This window comes from Globicephala melas, chromosome 17 (genome assembly GCF_963455315.2).
Source record: "Globicephala melas chromosome 17, mGloMel1.2, whole genome shotgun sequence".
In the NCBI taxonomy this organism is placed as follows: domain Eukaryota; kingdom Metazoa; phylum Chordata; class Mammalia; order Artiodactyla; family Delphinidae; genus Globicephala; species Globicephala melas.
In genome coordinates, this window is record NC_083330.1 from 14,295,399 (window position 1) to 14,313,122 (window position 17,724).

A 17,724-nucleotide genomic window follows, 5' to 3' on the forward strand; every position below is an offset into this window, starting at 1 on the left:
ATTAGGAGTAATGGTTTAGGGAATCTACTAGATATTGTGAAACAGACACCTCATAATCACTTCTGGGAAGAAACTGAGCAAATGATTCAGGACTCCAACTTCCAATACTGTTTTTTTTTCCTTCTTCCCTACAGCCCAGTTATAGGAAAAATTAATTGTCTGAAAATAATGGTTCTCTAATCCTGTGCTTCAGAAAATGGTACCAGAAGTCATTTTTAAGTATCTTAATATAATATCACACAAAAATTCCTGAAAAAAAAAGTTAGTCAATTTTGCCAGATATTGAAATAATTCCCTCTGTGATATGGGCATTCTGAGTATTCGATATCTATTTGTAGTCTAGATTTTCATGCTTTAGGCAAGTTTAAAGGGTCCCCCCCCAGGTGATCCCCCTCCAAGTCCAAAGAAATTCAAAAAGTGCAATATTTAAAATGTTGGCTTCCCACAGATGGTCAGGGAGTTGTTAATATTTCAAATTCCTGTTTTCTATTTCAGGTTATCAAAATTCCTTAGAAGTCTGATGGAGTTTTTTTTAAGTGGTAAGATTTGAGGCAATTAATTTATTTCCAGATAGCTCTTTAAAAGTACCGTAACAAGTATAGCCATTTTCTCATTCAAATTGCTATCAAAGTAATTACTTCTATAAAACAGTTCAGACAACTCAAAAAAAAAAAAAAAAGAAAGAAAGAAATGCACAGAAGAAGGAGGTATTGAAATGGCACCAAACTGAAAACATTTCAAAGGAAAATTGTTAATGAGCTGTTTGAGCTATATGGACATTATAAGTGCAATTAACTAGAAGCCAATAAAAATAATCAATGACAGAGTGCAGCCCTCTGGTACCCAGTGCTTTTTACAAAGAGATGTCTGTGAAGGCAGCGAGTGATTCAAAAAGCCGCCTTTATCTATGGGAGCGCGTGCTATTTTACACGAGTAGAAACGAAAATGATTTTCATTGACTGTTTCTGAAGTTCAGCCCCTGACAAACCGTGAAGAGCTGTCTGTGAGAAGAGAGAAGTTTCTGCTCTTAACTGCACTCCCCACCCGCTTCCTCCCAGGAATGCTGGAGACAGCCGCAATCTCATCACAGGAAGGTAGGAGTGTAGATTTCAAAATGTAGATGTCACATTTCAGTGCAAACAACTCCCACATGAACACTTTATCAGTATGTCAAGATGAATTTTTTATCTCCCGGGCGGGGCGGGGGGGGGAATGGGTGCTCGCTGAGTAGATTGCGCTCCCTAGATTGGCAGGAAAATTTTTTAGTGTTTCTGTGCATCCTACGGAGGGTCCCCACGGTCCCCCGGGGGCGCACAAGGAGTTGTGAAAAGTACCGCACAACTGGCCACCGGCATAATTAATTCCCTCCACCTTCTCTTTAGCACCTCCCACGTCTTCTCTTTTTATAGCAGTTCTTTCTCTCGGAAAATCTCAGGTTACTTGACTGGGAGTTCTCAGACCTCCAGTTTCAGCCCTGCCCTCAGCCTCCAGTCGGTGAGAGACACCCAGCCCCAGCAAATGGATTGGGCAGCCCGTCTTGACACACCACTGTGCTGAGTGCTCGAGGACGTGTTTCACCAGATGGTTGGGGTTAGTGTGTGTCATCACATTGGAGTGGGGATTAGGTTCAGGAAGGCTGCCTCGCTGGAGCTGTGTGGTCTTCTCCAAGCGGGAGCTGCAGGCAAGAGAACTACTTGCTTGGGAAAGAAGAGGAGGAATTCGTTTTCTGCAGCCACAAGAAAAGCAGCTTTTTCAGGTAAAGTGAAAGATATTGAATGCGCCTGTCTCCCTCCCTCCTTCTCTCCCTCTCTCTCTCCCTCTCTCTCTCTCTCTCTCTCTCTCTCTCTCTCAACATACTTTTGAATGGAATGCTGGCACAGCACACTTGTCAAACCCAGTTGTTGCTCTCCTATCAATGCTACTATTGTACGGCTGACAGATAACAGTGAACATAGCTTGGTGCTTGGCTGTCTTTATAGAACTAACACTCCTCAAGCCTTGCTCTGGAAGGTGTAGCTCAGAAAATGTCTTTGGAAGCGGTGTTGGTCCCCACCCTTTAATATCCTCATTGCATACTCAAAACAAGAGCTCTAAATTGTTCATAAAGGATGGGTAAGTCCAAGAATGCATGTATCTTAGCTTTCAAAATTAAAAGTCTCTTTCAAACTGTTGCATTTTACTACCCAATTGATCAAGATTCTTTGAAGAGTCTATTACTGAGTTGCTGGCAGAGATGGAAAAGCTTTCTTCCCCGATTTTTGCAATGTAGGTCCTGTCTGATTTGTGATGGACCAAAGTGTTTCGAAAACAATTTGGAGATGGACTCTAACGTTGGAAACTCCTTAAGAGAAGGGGCTGCCTTCGGAGCAGCTGAGAGAGCGTCTTTAAAACAAAAATGCTTAGAGCTAGAAGAAAAGCAGAAAAGGAAGAAGTAGGAAAGTGCTTTTTAACACGGCCCTTTTGCAGCTGCAGGGGAGCAGATGGAGGTAATTCATTTGCAGATCTGTTTGTGAAAGTTTTACAAGTCACTGAAAAGTAAAGGAGCATCTCTGTAATGGATCGTTAAAGTCCCTACATTTATGTGTTTTTAAACAGGCTCTCTGAAGTGTTAATTAAATGTAAATAGATTTTCTGGCTTGGTTCTAAACAAACGTTAAAGAAAAAAAAAGGTTTTAATTACAAATTAGTCACTGGAAATGAATGGTCATCCAGTAACACAAAATGAGTTGTCATCGTATCTGTGAGTAGCCATTAATTTAACCACTCTGACAAAAGCACCATGAAAATTAGATTGAACTGAACGTAGCAATGGGGTTTATATCTGATGCTTAATTTGTGGTATAACAAAGGCCTTTCAAGTTGATGCCCTATTTTTACAGGGATCAAAGACATAAAATTTTCATTTTTCAAGTTTGTGATCCAGCAAGGTGAGTCCATGAGTTACTTCTTTTGCACCCTGACAGACTTGCGCTCCCACGTCAGCGTTCAGATACCTGTGGTGCTTAAAAATTCCTGTTCCTACTGGACTTCCACACTGCATAGAGAAACCCAACACTGTCCTTACCCTTGGCAGGTGAGAGAGTCTGTGAATAATACTGTATATAAGCTATTCTGAAATAGGAGCTGTTTTGTAGGTTGAATAACAAGAATTTATGGCTAATGCCCTGTGATTTTTGTATTCAGCTGCAAAAAGATGCGTGAAAAATTATGTTCCAAGTTGCATTACCTATATTTTTGGCCACAAGAGAGTTGATTTTTTTAATCCTCTTTTTAAAAATGTATTTATTTTTTTCTTTTCCATTATTGTTTATTAATCCTCTTTTTAAAAAAGTAAGACTCCAAGAATTTGTTATATAGTATCTAGCTGTTATTCAGAGTGTTCTCTGAAATAGTCTCAGAAGTCTTCTTCAATGAGAAGATATCCTCATAAATGACCAGGCGGTTATTACAACTGAGTAAGATCCGATTCCCAATATTACATAACCCAAACAGGACTAAGTTCATAAGCTGCAGTCTTTTGGAATTCCAGTCATTCCAGTTTAGCTTTACAATGGAACTGGGGTTTAAAAAAATAAAGACAGAAAGGCAAACTAATATCTGGCATCGTGTCAGGATTAGGATTATAAGCACAGGCTGGAAGCAGGTACAGTTCTGGCTACCAATGCCCTTTTTCACCACAGCAGAGATATTACAGGAGAAAGTCAAGTCCCTCCTCACCAATGGGCTCTTCCTCCAGGACATCTGGCGTGATGGCATCTAACAAAGGCAGGTCCCTGTTTAGCCATGGGAGCCCAATCCCAAGCATATGTTGCTAATGTTACAGACTGACCACCGGGCTGCCCGCCCAGGATTTTGGCAATACGGAAGAATCCCCTCCACCCCACCCCCACCCCCGAAAAGTCAACTGTCCGCAGGATTTAGGCAGGATGAAAACAAGAAAGGAAGTGTTGAGAAATTATAAATTCACACCTTGAGAAGGCAACGTTGTGTGTTACTCGCCCTAACAAGGCTTAGGTGACAGTGAAGTTACTTAACGAACCCAAAGGGTCTGTTTCAAGACACTGCCCGCAGGGCAATCCCAGTTTCTTGTCAAAATCTAAAGCCACTGTTCCAGATGGGAAACATTCAGAGGCATATTTATGGTGACTTCTACATACCTCAGTTTGACATTTGGTTTCTTCCTGACAGCACTTGTGCTGGTAACACACATGAAGTTCCCATCAGTATTCTAACAGCTGTGACAGTGTTTGAGCGCCCTGGGTATCCCTCCCAGAGAGGTGAAAAAATCACTGGGGAGTGGGGCTGAGGGAGATCTCGACTTGCCCTGTGGCTGCATCCTGTGATCTAGGCACGCAGTAAGGTGACAAATCTCAGAGGCGAAAAGCGATCTGAAAGCTTGATCCATTAACTTACAAAACCCACTTTGACAGTGGCGTGGAAAACTAAAATACATGAATGCGGATAATCATTGAACTCGTGGTGGATGACAAGCAGGAACCTTCATCAAAGAACTGAAAGGGCTCTACTCTTTCCTTCTAAGGAAATTTATGTGACTTCAAGCAGATTGCTGTGGTCATTTCCATTGTAATAGCAGAGACGAGTGACACGTGCGACACTTCGCATTTACTGTCTTAATTATACACCCATATGGGAAAGGATAGGGGCTTGGTTCTTTTGTGTTTTAGATTTCAATGGTTTATCCTTTAGGAATCCAGAAAGCAGGATTTCTAATACTGAGTACTGTGATTTCACCAACCGTTGCCAGGTGGATGAGGCCAACCAATGGGTCAGGTCAGGACATCTGGTTCTTTTTTCCCTCTGCAATATTTTTTGTGGGGAGAGCATGGAGTAAATTTAAGGGGATTAAAATGTTTAAGGAGCTGACTCTAAATAGATTTTTATTTTTAATCATCATTATTGACTTTGAAGAAAAGGAGGCTCATGTATGAAATTAAGTCTCTAGTCATATGGTGAATTTACCTTTCCTTTATGTTAGATCCATGGGCGGAAAAAGATATTTGAAGGAAGATATTTTATGAGAAAAGTTTGTCCTGAAATATGTTTCCTATTTAAAATATTTTCAATTCAAACTCAGTATGCTGGGGAGGAGGGGTATTAGCCTGTTAGCTTTTTTTTCTCCCTAATATTCCCCTCACCCCCATAGCCAATCTGTCATCAAATTCTGTGAGTCCTCCCTTTAAAGCGTCACCCACATCTGGCCCACAGCTACCGCTCCAGTGCAATGATCCAATCACATGGGGGTCATTACAGCAACCTCCTAACGGGTCCTCTCGCCTCCACTTCCCTCCTGTCCACCAGTTGTGGGCTGAGCTTCCTAAAACACGGCTTCCATCAAAGCATTTCTCAGCTGAGAATTACCACATGGACCCTCACTGTCCACAGGATAAAGTTTGAATTTCTCAGTCCGACATGTTGCCCCTGTGTTATTCAGCCCCAACTTTCCAACTGTATCTCCCACCAAATCCCTACAGCAGCAGAAGTCTACCCTTCCCTGTGGCTCAAGTGGCCAGCTCAATGTCCCCCACTTCTGGTCTCTTCTCTTACCCCTAATCACTCTAGTTTTCCATCTTGTTGTCTGCAAAATGAGAGTTTATCATCATGTGAGATATTCCTTCTAGTTCTACGTTTATAAGCCTGTGTGTAGGACATCCTCATCACCTCTGTATACTCATTCTTCAAAGCTTCCGCTTAAGTTCCACCTCCTCCAGGAAGCCTCCCCTGACTACATCTCCCAGTGATGTTTTCTTTCCATTGAGGCTATTGGTTATCTGTGGGTTGCAGTTAGCACAATTACCTTGGTTTTTTTAGCCCTACTTTCTACTTTGCCTTTTTATCACTTGACTCCTCAGGTACGGTGAAGACTCCTAAGACAGGAACTGGCCTGGTCCACTTTTATGCCTTACTAATAAATGAGTGTTGGCTAGCTCACAGGGACATTCAGACATCCAAGGCACTTTCCTCTCTACTTACCCCACTTTAGAGCCATTTACTGGCTCTAATAGTCTCCTCTCCATTCATAAGAGAAACGGAAAAAAAAACCCCGATAAAACTTGATTGGTTGTATTTGGGGGCAGCTTAGGAAAAATGCCACTTGGGCAGAATGTGTGAAATGATTGTCCAAAATTAAGCTTGAGTATTTTCTGAAAACTCCCCTCCTATTTCAGCTTTCATAACCGTGGTAGGAATTACATCTATTAGCTGCCCCGCTATGGTGTGAAATTTCAAACATGATTTTGAAAGCAGGAGAGTACAGTTTTTGGGTTCAGACAGACTTGTGTTCTAATCCAGGTACCCCCTCTGACTAGCTGCATGGCCTTGGACAGGTGACTTAACCGTTCAGCTCCCTCCTCTGTAAAATGAAGATAGGAATACTTTCTTTGGGGATGTTATGAAGAGAGAGAAAACCACAAAGCACCTAGCTCAGCACATGTGCGATAAATGGGGGAGAGAGAAGGTGGGTAGATGCCTATGCAGATATAGATCTAGGATGCATGACTGTGTTCATCTCGGTCATGTCAATCATTCCTTCTATCTGTTTATTTAAAGTGTGTCTTCTTTTAGCTGTTTTCTCTGCCACCAAAGGCAGGGGTTGGGGAAGGGAGCAGGGGTAGAGAGAGGTCCAGAGGAGCTGCTTTTGGCATTTAGGGATTTGGAGCAACTGAGTTAATGGACCCGTAGGGACAATGGTGACAGTTGAATACCCTTTGCAGGGAGGAGGGAGTCCTGGGTCCTGCGTTAAAAGATAATAAAGAGCAGTGCCCATAGGGCTGGGGGAACAAAGGGCCCGAACAGTGGACCCCAGCAGGGAGTTGAATTCACCAAAGGGTCATGTGCTTCTCTTCCTTCCTCCTGGCCCACTGTTCAGAAAGAAATCATAACTTGGCGAAACATTGTAGAGAGTCAGGTCAAACTTCCAAAAGTAATTGGTACAGCGAGATACCATTTAGACAAAACAAGGGGCTTGGACCTTTGCTGTCCTTCACCCTGAAACCAAAGTGAACAAAAAGCTGAAAGCAATCAGCGTGAGCTCTGGCCTGTTCCCAGACTCTGCACCCACCATCAAACACTGAGCTGTCTCTCTGTACCCTCTCCCCAGAAGGGCAGCTGACCGAGAAATGATCTCACAAAGCACTAAATGCTACCTAGCAAATACATCCTTGGACACTGGTCATTCAGCTTCAGTTTTCAGGATCTTGGGACAGATCAAAGCATATTCTTTCCAATCCTGATCATCTGGTCTGCACCTGCCCCAGACCAGGGAGAGGAAAGAGACTGGAACTCCTCTAAACGAAGGGCAAGGCAATATATCTGGAGATGCCTCTCTCTTCCTAGCGAACATGACTATAGAACTTCCAAAGCGAAGCATTAACAGTTACGTGGCTTGACCTCATCTTTAGCTGTAGCAGATAAACTAGCTGCTCAAAATATGGGATACACGTTCAACTGCACCATAGTGTGTTAAACCTTTGTTAATCAAAAAAAAAATGTAGCTCTCCTCTTGACCTTCAAAGGTAAAACCTTTTCTTACATGCTGATCTCCTTTTTCACTACACAGCTAGAAATCTGTAAGAAACTATTCCTGCATACTTGAAATTGTGACTCTAAGAAACCTGGCCACGCCACTGTTCATTAACTGTAGCGGGTGAGGTTGATATTGAATGGCTGTGCTGAATAAATGAGCAGACGCGTGTTTCTTGGTGAAAAGGTAGAGTCTCCCCAAATTAATCTACACATTTCAGAAAATAATAAACCAGTTCTCACACGAGAGAGTTCGATGGCTGACAGTGGGAGCAGTGTTTGGGAACAGGCAAGAGCCCAGATGGCTCTGGCTGAACGTAAAATGAAGATTCGAAAGTTTACGTGGATGATAAACTCATGAGTAAGACAGGACACTTGTGTAAGAGAAGAACCATAGTAAGAAGGGGACTTGTTTTATCCCATATCCAATCATGTTATAAAACTACATTAATTGGGGCTTCCCTGGTGGCGCAGTGGTTGAGAGTCCACCTGCCGATGCAGGGGACACGGGTTCGTGCCCTGGTCTGGGAAGATCCCACATGCCGCGGAGCGGCTGGGCCTGTGAGCCATGGCCACTGAGCCTGCGCGTCCGGAGCCTGTGCTCCGCAACGGGAGAGGCCACAACAGTGAGAGGCCCATGTACCAGAAAAAAAAAAAAAAAAACTACAATAATTGAATTTTCTGTTTCAAAACAATTGACTCTGAAGTAGATGTTCATCTACCTTCACATATTTTTGCTTTTGTTTTATTCTCCTCTGCTTTATTTTTTTTTTAATTCTCCTCAGTTTTCATCTCTATTCTGTTGTTGGCTTTGTCCAAATCTTCAGCTCAGCCACAAACTGTGGTTGCTAGAAAGAAGGTCTGTTGCTACAATTAACTGAAACCCTGAACTCGTTTTTTTATTACTTTGTTCTATGTTTTTTCCCCCATCTGCAAATAAAGCTACTAATATATGCAGCTTTTCCACTTCATGGAATACATAATGGGCCTGAAACAAGTTTATTTCAAGAACTCGGGAAAATCCTCCTGTATTCATTCCCTGGATGGAGGCCCCAAATACACCAATCTAAGCATTTTCCCATCCTTCTGAGCAATAAGACTTTTTTTTTTTTTTTTTTTTTTTTTTTTTGCGGTACGCGGGCCTCTCACTGTTGTGGCCTCTCCCATTGCGGAGCACAGGCTCCGGACGCGCAGGCTCAGTGGCCATGGCTCACGCGCTCAGCCGCTCCGCGGCATGTGGGATCTTCCTGGACCGGGGCACGAACCCACGTCCCCTGCATCGGCGGGCGGACTCTCAACCACTGCGCCACCAGGGAAGCCCGAGCACATTCTTAATAAACAAAATGGAAATCTGAATTACAGGGGGTTCTGTTTATTGTCCAGTTCTGTGGCATGGTGTTATAACTCACAGGCAACACCTGCTGTATTAAAATAAAACTGAAGGTTAGCCTATTTTGAGATATTAGCTATACCAGGGTCATGGGGGGAACAGATGAAATGCATACAGAGTGTGCATTTATTGATAAGTTAATTTAGAAGCGTGCACCTGTGGATATTAGCCTCAAACTCCCATCACTAATATGGCTTAGCATCAAAATCACCTTTCTATAACACGTCCTCTGAATAGACTTCCTGCCAGTTTAAAGCCTCCCCCTTAACCTTCACCTGCCAATAATCAATCTTCCCCTGAGTAGAACGTCCTAGTACACAGATGTGCTTAGCGTTGCATCCAGAAATTCTAGAAACTTCAGCTTTTAACTTTCATCTGTAAGTGCATCCCCCGCAAAAAGAGGCCCCTACAAATCGCATGTTCCTTTTTTTTCCTCTTGAGAGCTTCACGCTGGCAAGAAAAAAGAAAATGTTCTGGATATAGCAAATGAATAAAAGCATGGGGTATGTAATTTTTTTTATTTGAGACACCTAGAGGATTCACATGTGTCATCCCATTCTTTTTATATATGACATCTAAATTTAGTAAAAGAGATTTGAGGGATAGGCTCAGTATCGAACAGTTTAAATTACTTTTTGGCATTTGATCTGATGTCTAAGGAAGAGCCATAGGTGCCTTCTAAATGGAGTCAAAAGGAAGAGGCTTAAGAAAGCTGTGTCGATGTGCTAATTCATTTAGTCCGTGTGTACTCAGGAACTTCCTGTGTGTGTATCTCTATCCTAGTGCTGAGAGGAGTACAAAATAATATAGGACACCATCCTTGCCCTGAAGGAATCTCTAGTTTAGCTGTGAGCGGAAAATGCGCCCCCTACAAAAAAAAATTTCTAGTAGCAATGGAAAAAATTTTGTGGTTAAGTATCAATTATTAATACTAATTAAAAGGGATGTCCACAGAGCCCCCTACTGGAGGAGCTGGAACCGGAGCGGGGGAAGACTTTTCTCCATATCGTGAAGCAGATGAATCAGAGCTGTGATTCATCTCCATTCTTGACAAACTCCATGGGGACAATTCATTTACCCTCTTTTACTCAGTTTCCTTCTCTATAAAATGGGGATACGGTGATCACAAAGTGTGGTTTCCAAGGTTCAATGAGATAATAAAGTTAAGCGCCTAGAACTTAGGATTCAAACAGCTGTATTCTTTTTCCAAGATGGCAGAAGGAACCACTTGAGTTAAGTCCTGGAGTTAAACTGTGTATGTCATTTTCAAGCTAAGACATAGTATTTTTGAGTCAGAGGATTTGTGAATACAGTGTAGAGAGGCACTCGGCAGAGGAGAGGGTGGAAAGGAAGGGGAAGAGGGAGGGAGGAGGGGTGATGGAGGAAGAGAGAGAAGATGAGAAAGGAGGAGGAGAAAGATGGGTTTCCCTGGTGGCACAGTGGTTGAGAGTCCGCCTGTCGATGCAGGGGACACGGGTTCGTGCCCCAGTCCGGGAAGATCCCACATGCCGCGGAGCGGCTGGGCCCGTGAGCCATGGCCGCTGAGCCTGCGCGTCCGGAGCCTGTGCTCCGCAACGGGAGAGGCCACAACAGTGAGAGACCAGTGTACCGCAAAATAAAAAAAAAAAGAGTATGGTCCTTGGTCGCCTCTCCTCTGTACTCTTTTCTATTTTAAGCATGTCATGTCAGCTAAATTAGGCCAGACTCTAGAGTGTGGTGACACATCAGGACATCAGGTAGAGAGGTTGGATTTCATAGTTGAAATAGATGCCTTAGGAAGTTTAAGCAGTAGATTTTTCAGGAATGGGGAGAGAGATAGACAGAGAGAGAGAACACACAACTGGGAGAGTACCAGGAGTCCAAAAAAAGAAAAAAAGCGTTGCCTGTTCTCATCAGTGACATTGGGAATGAGGAAAGGATGGGTGTAAGAAACACTGTGAAGAACTAAATGACCATATCAACAACTTGGTAATTGGTCAAATAGAGGACAAACGAAAGACAAGTGACAGAGAAGACACTGAGGCTTCAAGCCCAGGTAGCCAGGGAATGGTGACACCACCTAAGGAAAATGGGGATGCTGGAAGTGGAATTTCATTTTGCAACACCATAAATATCCCAAGCTATGGTTGGGATAACTTTATAATGCAAACAGGTACATATATGTGCATATAAATGTTCAGTAATATAATTTTAAACAGATAAAATCTAACTTTCTGATCATCAATGGACATAAGACATACACAACTGATGTTTTTTATGACATATTCCTCCTTAGATAAAAAGAATCTCTTCTCAGATTAAGAAAATAGTTGACCCAATAACTATTCTAGTGTTTTTAAACTTTAGGGTAGTAAGGGACTTTTCAAGTCAAGAACAACAAACTACTTCTGCAAAATACCTATAATTCTCTTCTTTCAACTAAGAAAATGTTGCTGAAGAGGGACATTTAATTTAAAGAGTCTAGAGGCAAGAAGAGATGAAATATTTAAGTTGCTTCTGCTCAGAACTTTCAGCTTCTACCTTGGTTGACATCCTTTTGCAGAATGTATGTATGAATGACATTTTACAAGTGATATTGACACTCCCTTTTTCACTAACTACAAAGACAAATCATTTTTCATTTTAAGGTTTTCCCACCCCACCCCCTGCTTTGCTTTCTATCTCCTCTTGTACCACCCTTTCATTTTGTTTCAGCCACAGTTCATTTTAAGCTTCTCTCCAAAACAGGAGAGCCATTCTTGATACTAAATCAATGAATAGTTTTCAGGATTAGGTATAATTTTATTAGAGGTAGACGATTATATTTGCCATTTCACACTATCGCACTAGATGTTGGGAGCAGCACGATTAAAGAATACACAGCTTGGGTCCGCCGATTTGGAATTTAAAATGTAGTCCTGTTGCTAGAAATTTGTGGAAATAAAATTGACCTGTGGAGACCTGACAGCATTTTGGTTCCTCAAAAGAGACTTGGGTTCTGTTCAAGTATCTAATGAAGACTTTGGCCCACTTTATTTTACTCAACTGAGTTTTCTGAACCATGTTCCCTGGTTCCTATGGGAGAAATGCCAGCCTAAGTATTAGCACTTGTAAATCTCGTTCTCATTTAGGGTTGCATGGGGGTTGAATTGGCATGAGTCAGTATACACTCAGAAACTATTAATGGCTAATGACTGAATTGGTCATTCTTGAGACATCCAGTGCAAAGAACCAAGGGATAAAGATAGAATACACAAGCGCCATCATTAGAGCAATAAACATCATATGCGGCGAACACAGAAGCTGGATTTAGCTGTCAAGTTTAACCCTAGGTCTCTTCAGCTGGTGTCCACGTAGGTCAATGGGCTCATGTGCATATTTGGAGATGAAGGTATGGCATGTGGACTGATATTCCTAACCTCCTTCATCTCAGACTGTCTAAACTCAGACTTCAATTCAGGATTCTACTCCTACATGTTAGCTTGTCAACCTGTCTCAGGGGTACAAAGACTTCTTCAATGGGAGAAGCGTGGTCCTTGTAAGAAAAGAAAAATGAATAAATGGAGAGGAAGGGGGAAAAAAATACCAGTCAAAACATGTTCTGTCCTAGAGCCATGTTTTTTGACACAAAAATAAGGACAGAAAACAGAGAGGAAATAAGCTTTATGAAACACTTCATGCATAGCGATTGTTATTCTCAGTTGTTTTGCTCTAAAATCAGAGACCCACTGAGCCACCATTCCGGTCAACCACTACAGTTATCTCAGAAGTGGAATTGGAGATATTTTTCCAATTGCTTCTGCCACTGTTCTAACCCCTTTGGAAGCTTAGAAAACCCCACTGGACTGCCTCATTGGCTTCAGGTAAATCACATTTCATGCTGGGCCAGTAGTAAATTAAAATGTGACTAGCAATGAAATAAAATTTGCTAAATAGTGGCAGTAGTGTTATAGCTGGGAAAAAGAAGCAGGGTGGTAAAGTGGAAAAACATTGGAAACCTGGATTCTAGAACTTGGCTACCATTAATAGTGAGATATTGAGCAAATTAACCTTTCAGGAGCATGCCACCCACTACCTTTTAACCTTTATTCTGCCATTCTCTCCATCTAGATTACATTATTCTCCTTAACTGGAAAACTCTACTCTTCCCTTAAGACCAGTCTAAATAAATAAAACATTCTCCTTAAAACTAAAAACGATGGTGGGAGAACAGGGAAGGACTTTAATCCAGTTCTGCATCACCTCTTGCTTCTAAACGGAGCTTACACTTTATCTTTCTTCTTCCCATTCATCTTACATATCACTGTTAAACTCATCTTCCTTTAGCACTGTTTTCATCCTGCCCTTCCATTACTCTAAAACAGCCATCTTCCAGTTTCCTACAGCATCCAGCCTAAATGAAACACCAGCCTTTAAGGACCCACATCATCTTTTCCACTACAACCATCCCCTTTCCCCAATGTGCTTTCTGCTCTTCCTAAGCTGGTCCAGCATCTCCTAAATTTACATCGCTTACTTCTGCTACTAAGGATTTGCTCATACTGTTTTCTGGGCTCGGACTGCCCTCCCATTATGGTTGTGAATGTCCACATCTCACCCGTCCTTGAAGAAAAATTACCCCCTTACTTCCACGGAACTTTCTTTTCCTAGCTACACCAACTGTTAATAATTTCCTTCTCATAGGTGATCTCTTACCACTTAAAATGTTGCCGTATAATTTTAGCTCTTAATTAGGTCCAATTTTGCATTTCTTGCTATTCTTCATAGATTTTTAATATTGCTCCCTCTCTTTACTGTTAGAAACAATAAGGTAGAAGTTAAGTTTTAAACCTCTGCATCTATCAAGCATAGCTTCAAGATGGTATATCTGATATATAGGTCTTCATTATATAGTCAGAGCCAGAATAATCAAGGGATGGATAGATAGATAGAATAATCAAGGGATAATTGGGATAGAAAATTGCATTTTAGTCGCTGAGAAATTTCAGGAAACTAATCAAAAGTAAATTCACAGCTACACCAGGCAATTCTCTTGACAATGTGGAAAGCACTGTCTCATGCACCAGTTTTCTGGCTTAATTTTTTTCCTTCTTCTGCCCACATCACTGTCCCAGGGCTACATTTGAGCCAGCTGGATTCCATCCAGAAACAGATTCAAATAGACAATAGGCCAACTAGAATTCCCATCTTCCTTGATTAGATGCGAAATTGTAGAGCTGGGTGTCACTCACACGCCAGCCATGCAGGAGTCTATGCTATCAATTAATTTCTCTTGAGAGCTGAACTGAGGTGATTGTGACAATTCCATTTTTAAGGACATGTGAAACTACGGCAAGACCAGAATTTTAAGGACAGTGCTAGATAGACCCGTCCCACCTGAATGAAAGTGTCCACTATCTGCTGCATATCATAAATTAAAATGCCCTGTAAACTCCACAGAAAATCATACTGTTTTTTGGGGGGGTTTTTTGTTTGTTTTTTATCGTGGGATTTGACTGTAAAAATTCATTGGCTCAAAATCACATTCTCATTTGTAGGACAATTTGCCAGTGAGATGAGAGGCTTTAAATCACTTAGAAGAAAGAGGAAATTATCACACATTCTGTCAAAGCTACCAGATATTATGTCGTGTAGTTTTCTTAAATAATCAGAATGAAGGCTAGATTTCCCAGGAAAGGCACGGAAAATATCATAGAAGTACAGAATGTTAGAGATATACCTTAGAGATCATCTACGTAAAATCCCTCATTTTACATCTGAGGAAACTGAAGCCTGCCTAAGAATCCTAAAACTCATTCTTACCAGAGACAGTTCTATAGGCCAGGCTTTATCAAAAATATAAGGCAGTAAAATTCTACCAGGATTAACCGGAGTTCATGCGTCAGTTGTACACTAGAACTAAGGAGAACATGGAGCTATGAACCCAGCTCTCCCATGGCCCCTCTTGCTAGTGCCATGATGAAAAATCAGGGACTGCAGAGAATTCTTGGGACTGGAACAAATACCAGCAAAAGCATTTACTGTTTAAATGTATTCTTTGCGGAAAATCCATTCTACCAGAAATACCCAAGCACTGATTCAAAAGTTTGTAGCTTTGTTATCAAGAGCCTTGTTTGTAAAGGCACTTTTTAACCTTTGCCGAAAGAATGCTACCCAGGCAATGATGACAGTATTTACCATCACTCCCTCAAAACATTTTCCCTTGAGTTAAATCATTGGAACTTGCAATCTTTGGGTAAGCAAAGCAAATACGGCATTTCTGCACACCAGAAAACTGAATCTGAGATAGGATTCTAGAGAGCTAGTGAGTGGAGTAATCAGTGTTAGAACTCATGGCTTCTAGCTCCTACTTCACTGCTTCACGCTTCAAGTGATTACAAATATATTACATTAGGGAAACCTGTTGCCTTACATCAGTTGGGCTGTCCCTCAGTGATGTCACCTCATTGAGAAATAAACATTTAAATACGTCCCCAGGTACTGGACTTTTCCCAAGAGAAGTATAAGAGCCATATTCTTCACAGCTTTATAAATTATGTGAGTGTATATACCATTATATACCTACATAATTTATGTCTAAAACTGATCTATTTGTAAAGGAAGTAAAATTAATCATTGTTGGATTATAAATGTCTTTCATAACCATTAACTTACATTTTTCATCTTGCACTATTGAGAATAACAATTTAATAATTCAAAATAAAAGATTAACTTAGAATCCTTAAGTGTGGTTTTGATTTTTTTGAAAAAATAGTTTTGTTTTCAAAACATGTCCTAGATTTCTTTTTCTTGTTATAAGTACCTAAAGAAAGCCATTATAATTTTCAGAGCAATGAAAGAAATATGCCACAGGAAAAAGAGTATTTGCATTCATATTGTTAAGTTATTGGCTATATTTCAGTTCACTGGAGGGTGTGACTGGAAACCTGGTTATTATTATAAAGAAATCAGGCTTACCAGTATTACATCTGCTGATGAAAGGGAGAATTCTATTGTCAAGGTAGAGGTAATTTGGCAGAATAATTACCTGTTTTTCATATAGCTAAACCTTAATCACAGCGAGTGCTGGAAACGGATTCTATGAAAAATTATGTCTTTGGTCCTTAAGAATACTTTGTTCATACTATTTTCAACTAAGCCTATACATTGACCACTTCTATAAAACATGCTTTCCTATTTCTTATTTGTATCTCAACTGTTGTTTATAATGAAAATAAAGCAGGTCATTTTCACTACTCAAAGGGAGGACCAGTAGAAATAAAGCTGAACTCTTCCCAAACTCTTTACAGCTCTTTTGTTCTGCCTCTGAGCAGCAACTGCCCTTGAGTTTCGATGATTTTTTCTCAAACATGATCACGATCTCCACCAAAGAGACCACATAAAATGGCAAACTGTTAAAAATAAAAAAACAACACAAAAAAAGGATGCAGGTCCTTCCAGAAGTAATATAACTCGAGAGCATCTTTCTTGTTTCCCTCACTCATCACAGAGACTCCTAAGTTTGCTCAATCTTTAGCTTCTTGTACACATTGAAAATGGACTTCCTTAGTTTGTCCTTCCTTAGTAATTCCTCTGATGTTTTATGAAATTTGATTTTTCCCAATTTATGAAACTTTTAATTTTATGTAACAATTTATACTTTCCAAAGTGCTTTCCAACATTTCATTTGATTTTTACCACCCTGTGGAGCATGTCACCCAACTAAGTACCTGTGTCATTGAAAGATATCTAGGGTTATAAGACCATGAGGTATGCAACTTTCATTGAATTCAAGGAAGAACAAACAAAATATATACGTGCAAACATACATAAATCCATAGAAAGAGAAAGTGAGTGACCAATTGATAAAAAGACTGGGCAAACTATTAGCAATATATGGATCTGAGTAAATGATATACAAGTGTTTTTTCTATTATTTGTGCAACTTTTCTGTAAGTTAGATCAATTCTCCAAACCTTAGATTTTTTCTTTGTAATTATTTTCAAATACAAACTTTTTTATAGAAGATACAGAGACACAGGAGTTAAATAATTTGCATATGCTAATAGAGCTGATTAGAATCCAGGTCTCTAGTTCTCCACACTTCCTCCAAACCTATAATCTATTCCTGTATAAACTGAAAAGTAATTTCCACCTAAAATATTTATAAACCACAATTACATTTTTTGCCAGTCAGTCATCAGTACCATAGCTCAGGGAAAACTCATAATTATTATTTAGCTGTAACTTTTATTTATATATCTTATTACCCATTTCAAATCATTTTTACAATCCTATTTTATTTGATCCTCATAACTCTTTGGATGAAGTAGATAGCACAGGCATTACTGGACCCGTTTTACAGATTAAGAAACAGGCTGTGGAGGTTACTTGTATCATTATTGTTCATAGCTATTAACTGGCAGTCATATTCTGCAGAGAGATACTCAGGTCCTAAAATTCCAGAACCAGTACTCTTTCCAATTTATGCCCTTGACATTCCAATGCCTTTTATACTCCTAATGACCATAGCTGAAAATTCTAGGGCTCATGCTTTATTTAGTAATAGAAAAAAATAACATTCTCTTAAAGAACAAAACTAAATGACTGAAAAAGATGCCTGTGTTTTATTTACTAATATTATACATAATAACAGCTAAGGTTTATTGAATACGTACCTGCTGTGTGCAAGTAAGTGCTTTATATACATTATCTAATTTAATTTGTTCAACATCTCTATGACATGCAGTTCTCATGGTCCCCATCATACAAACAAGGAAACATGTCTAAGAGTCTGACTAACTTGACTGATGTGTAGAACTACAGGGGTTAAGGCA

At 40.5% G+C, this 17,724-nt stretch overlaps 1 protein-coding gene across 6 annotated transcripts in view; it reads left to right on the plus strand.

Moving 5' to 3' along the window:
* Positions 1 to 995: 995 nt before the first annotated feature.
* Positions 996 to 17,724, plus strand: part of SULF1 (sulfatase 1) — a 161,289-nt gene continuing 144,560 nt past the window's right edge. For 2 of the 6 annotated variants that reach the window (XM_060287334.1, XM_060287337.1), the window contains exons 1-2: positions 999 to 1,094; positions 1,436 to 1,756. The gene's annotated coding sequence lies outside the window, so the exon portion shown is untranslated. Of the gene's footprint in view, positions 1,095 to 1,322; positions 1,757 to 1,957; positions 2,113 to 17,724 lie in introns of those variants that run through there. The other 4 variants (XM_060287339.1, XM_060287341.1, XM_060287335.1 and 1 more) reach the window with 4 other exon arrangements.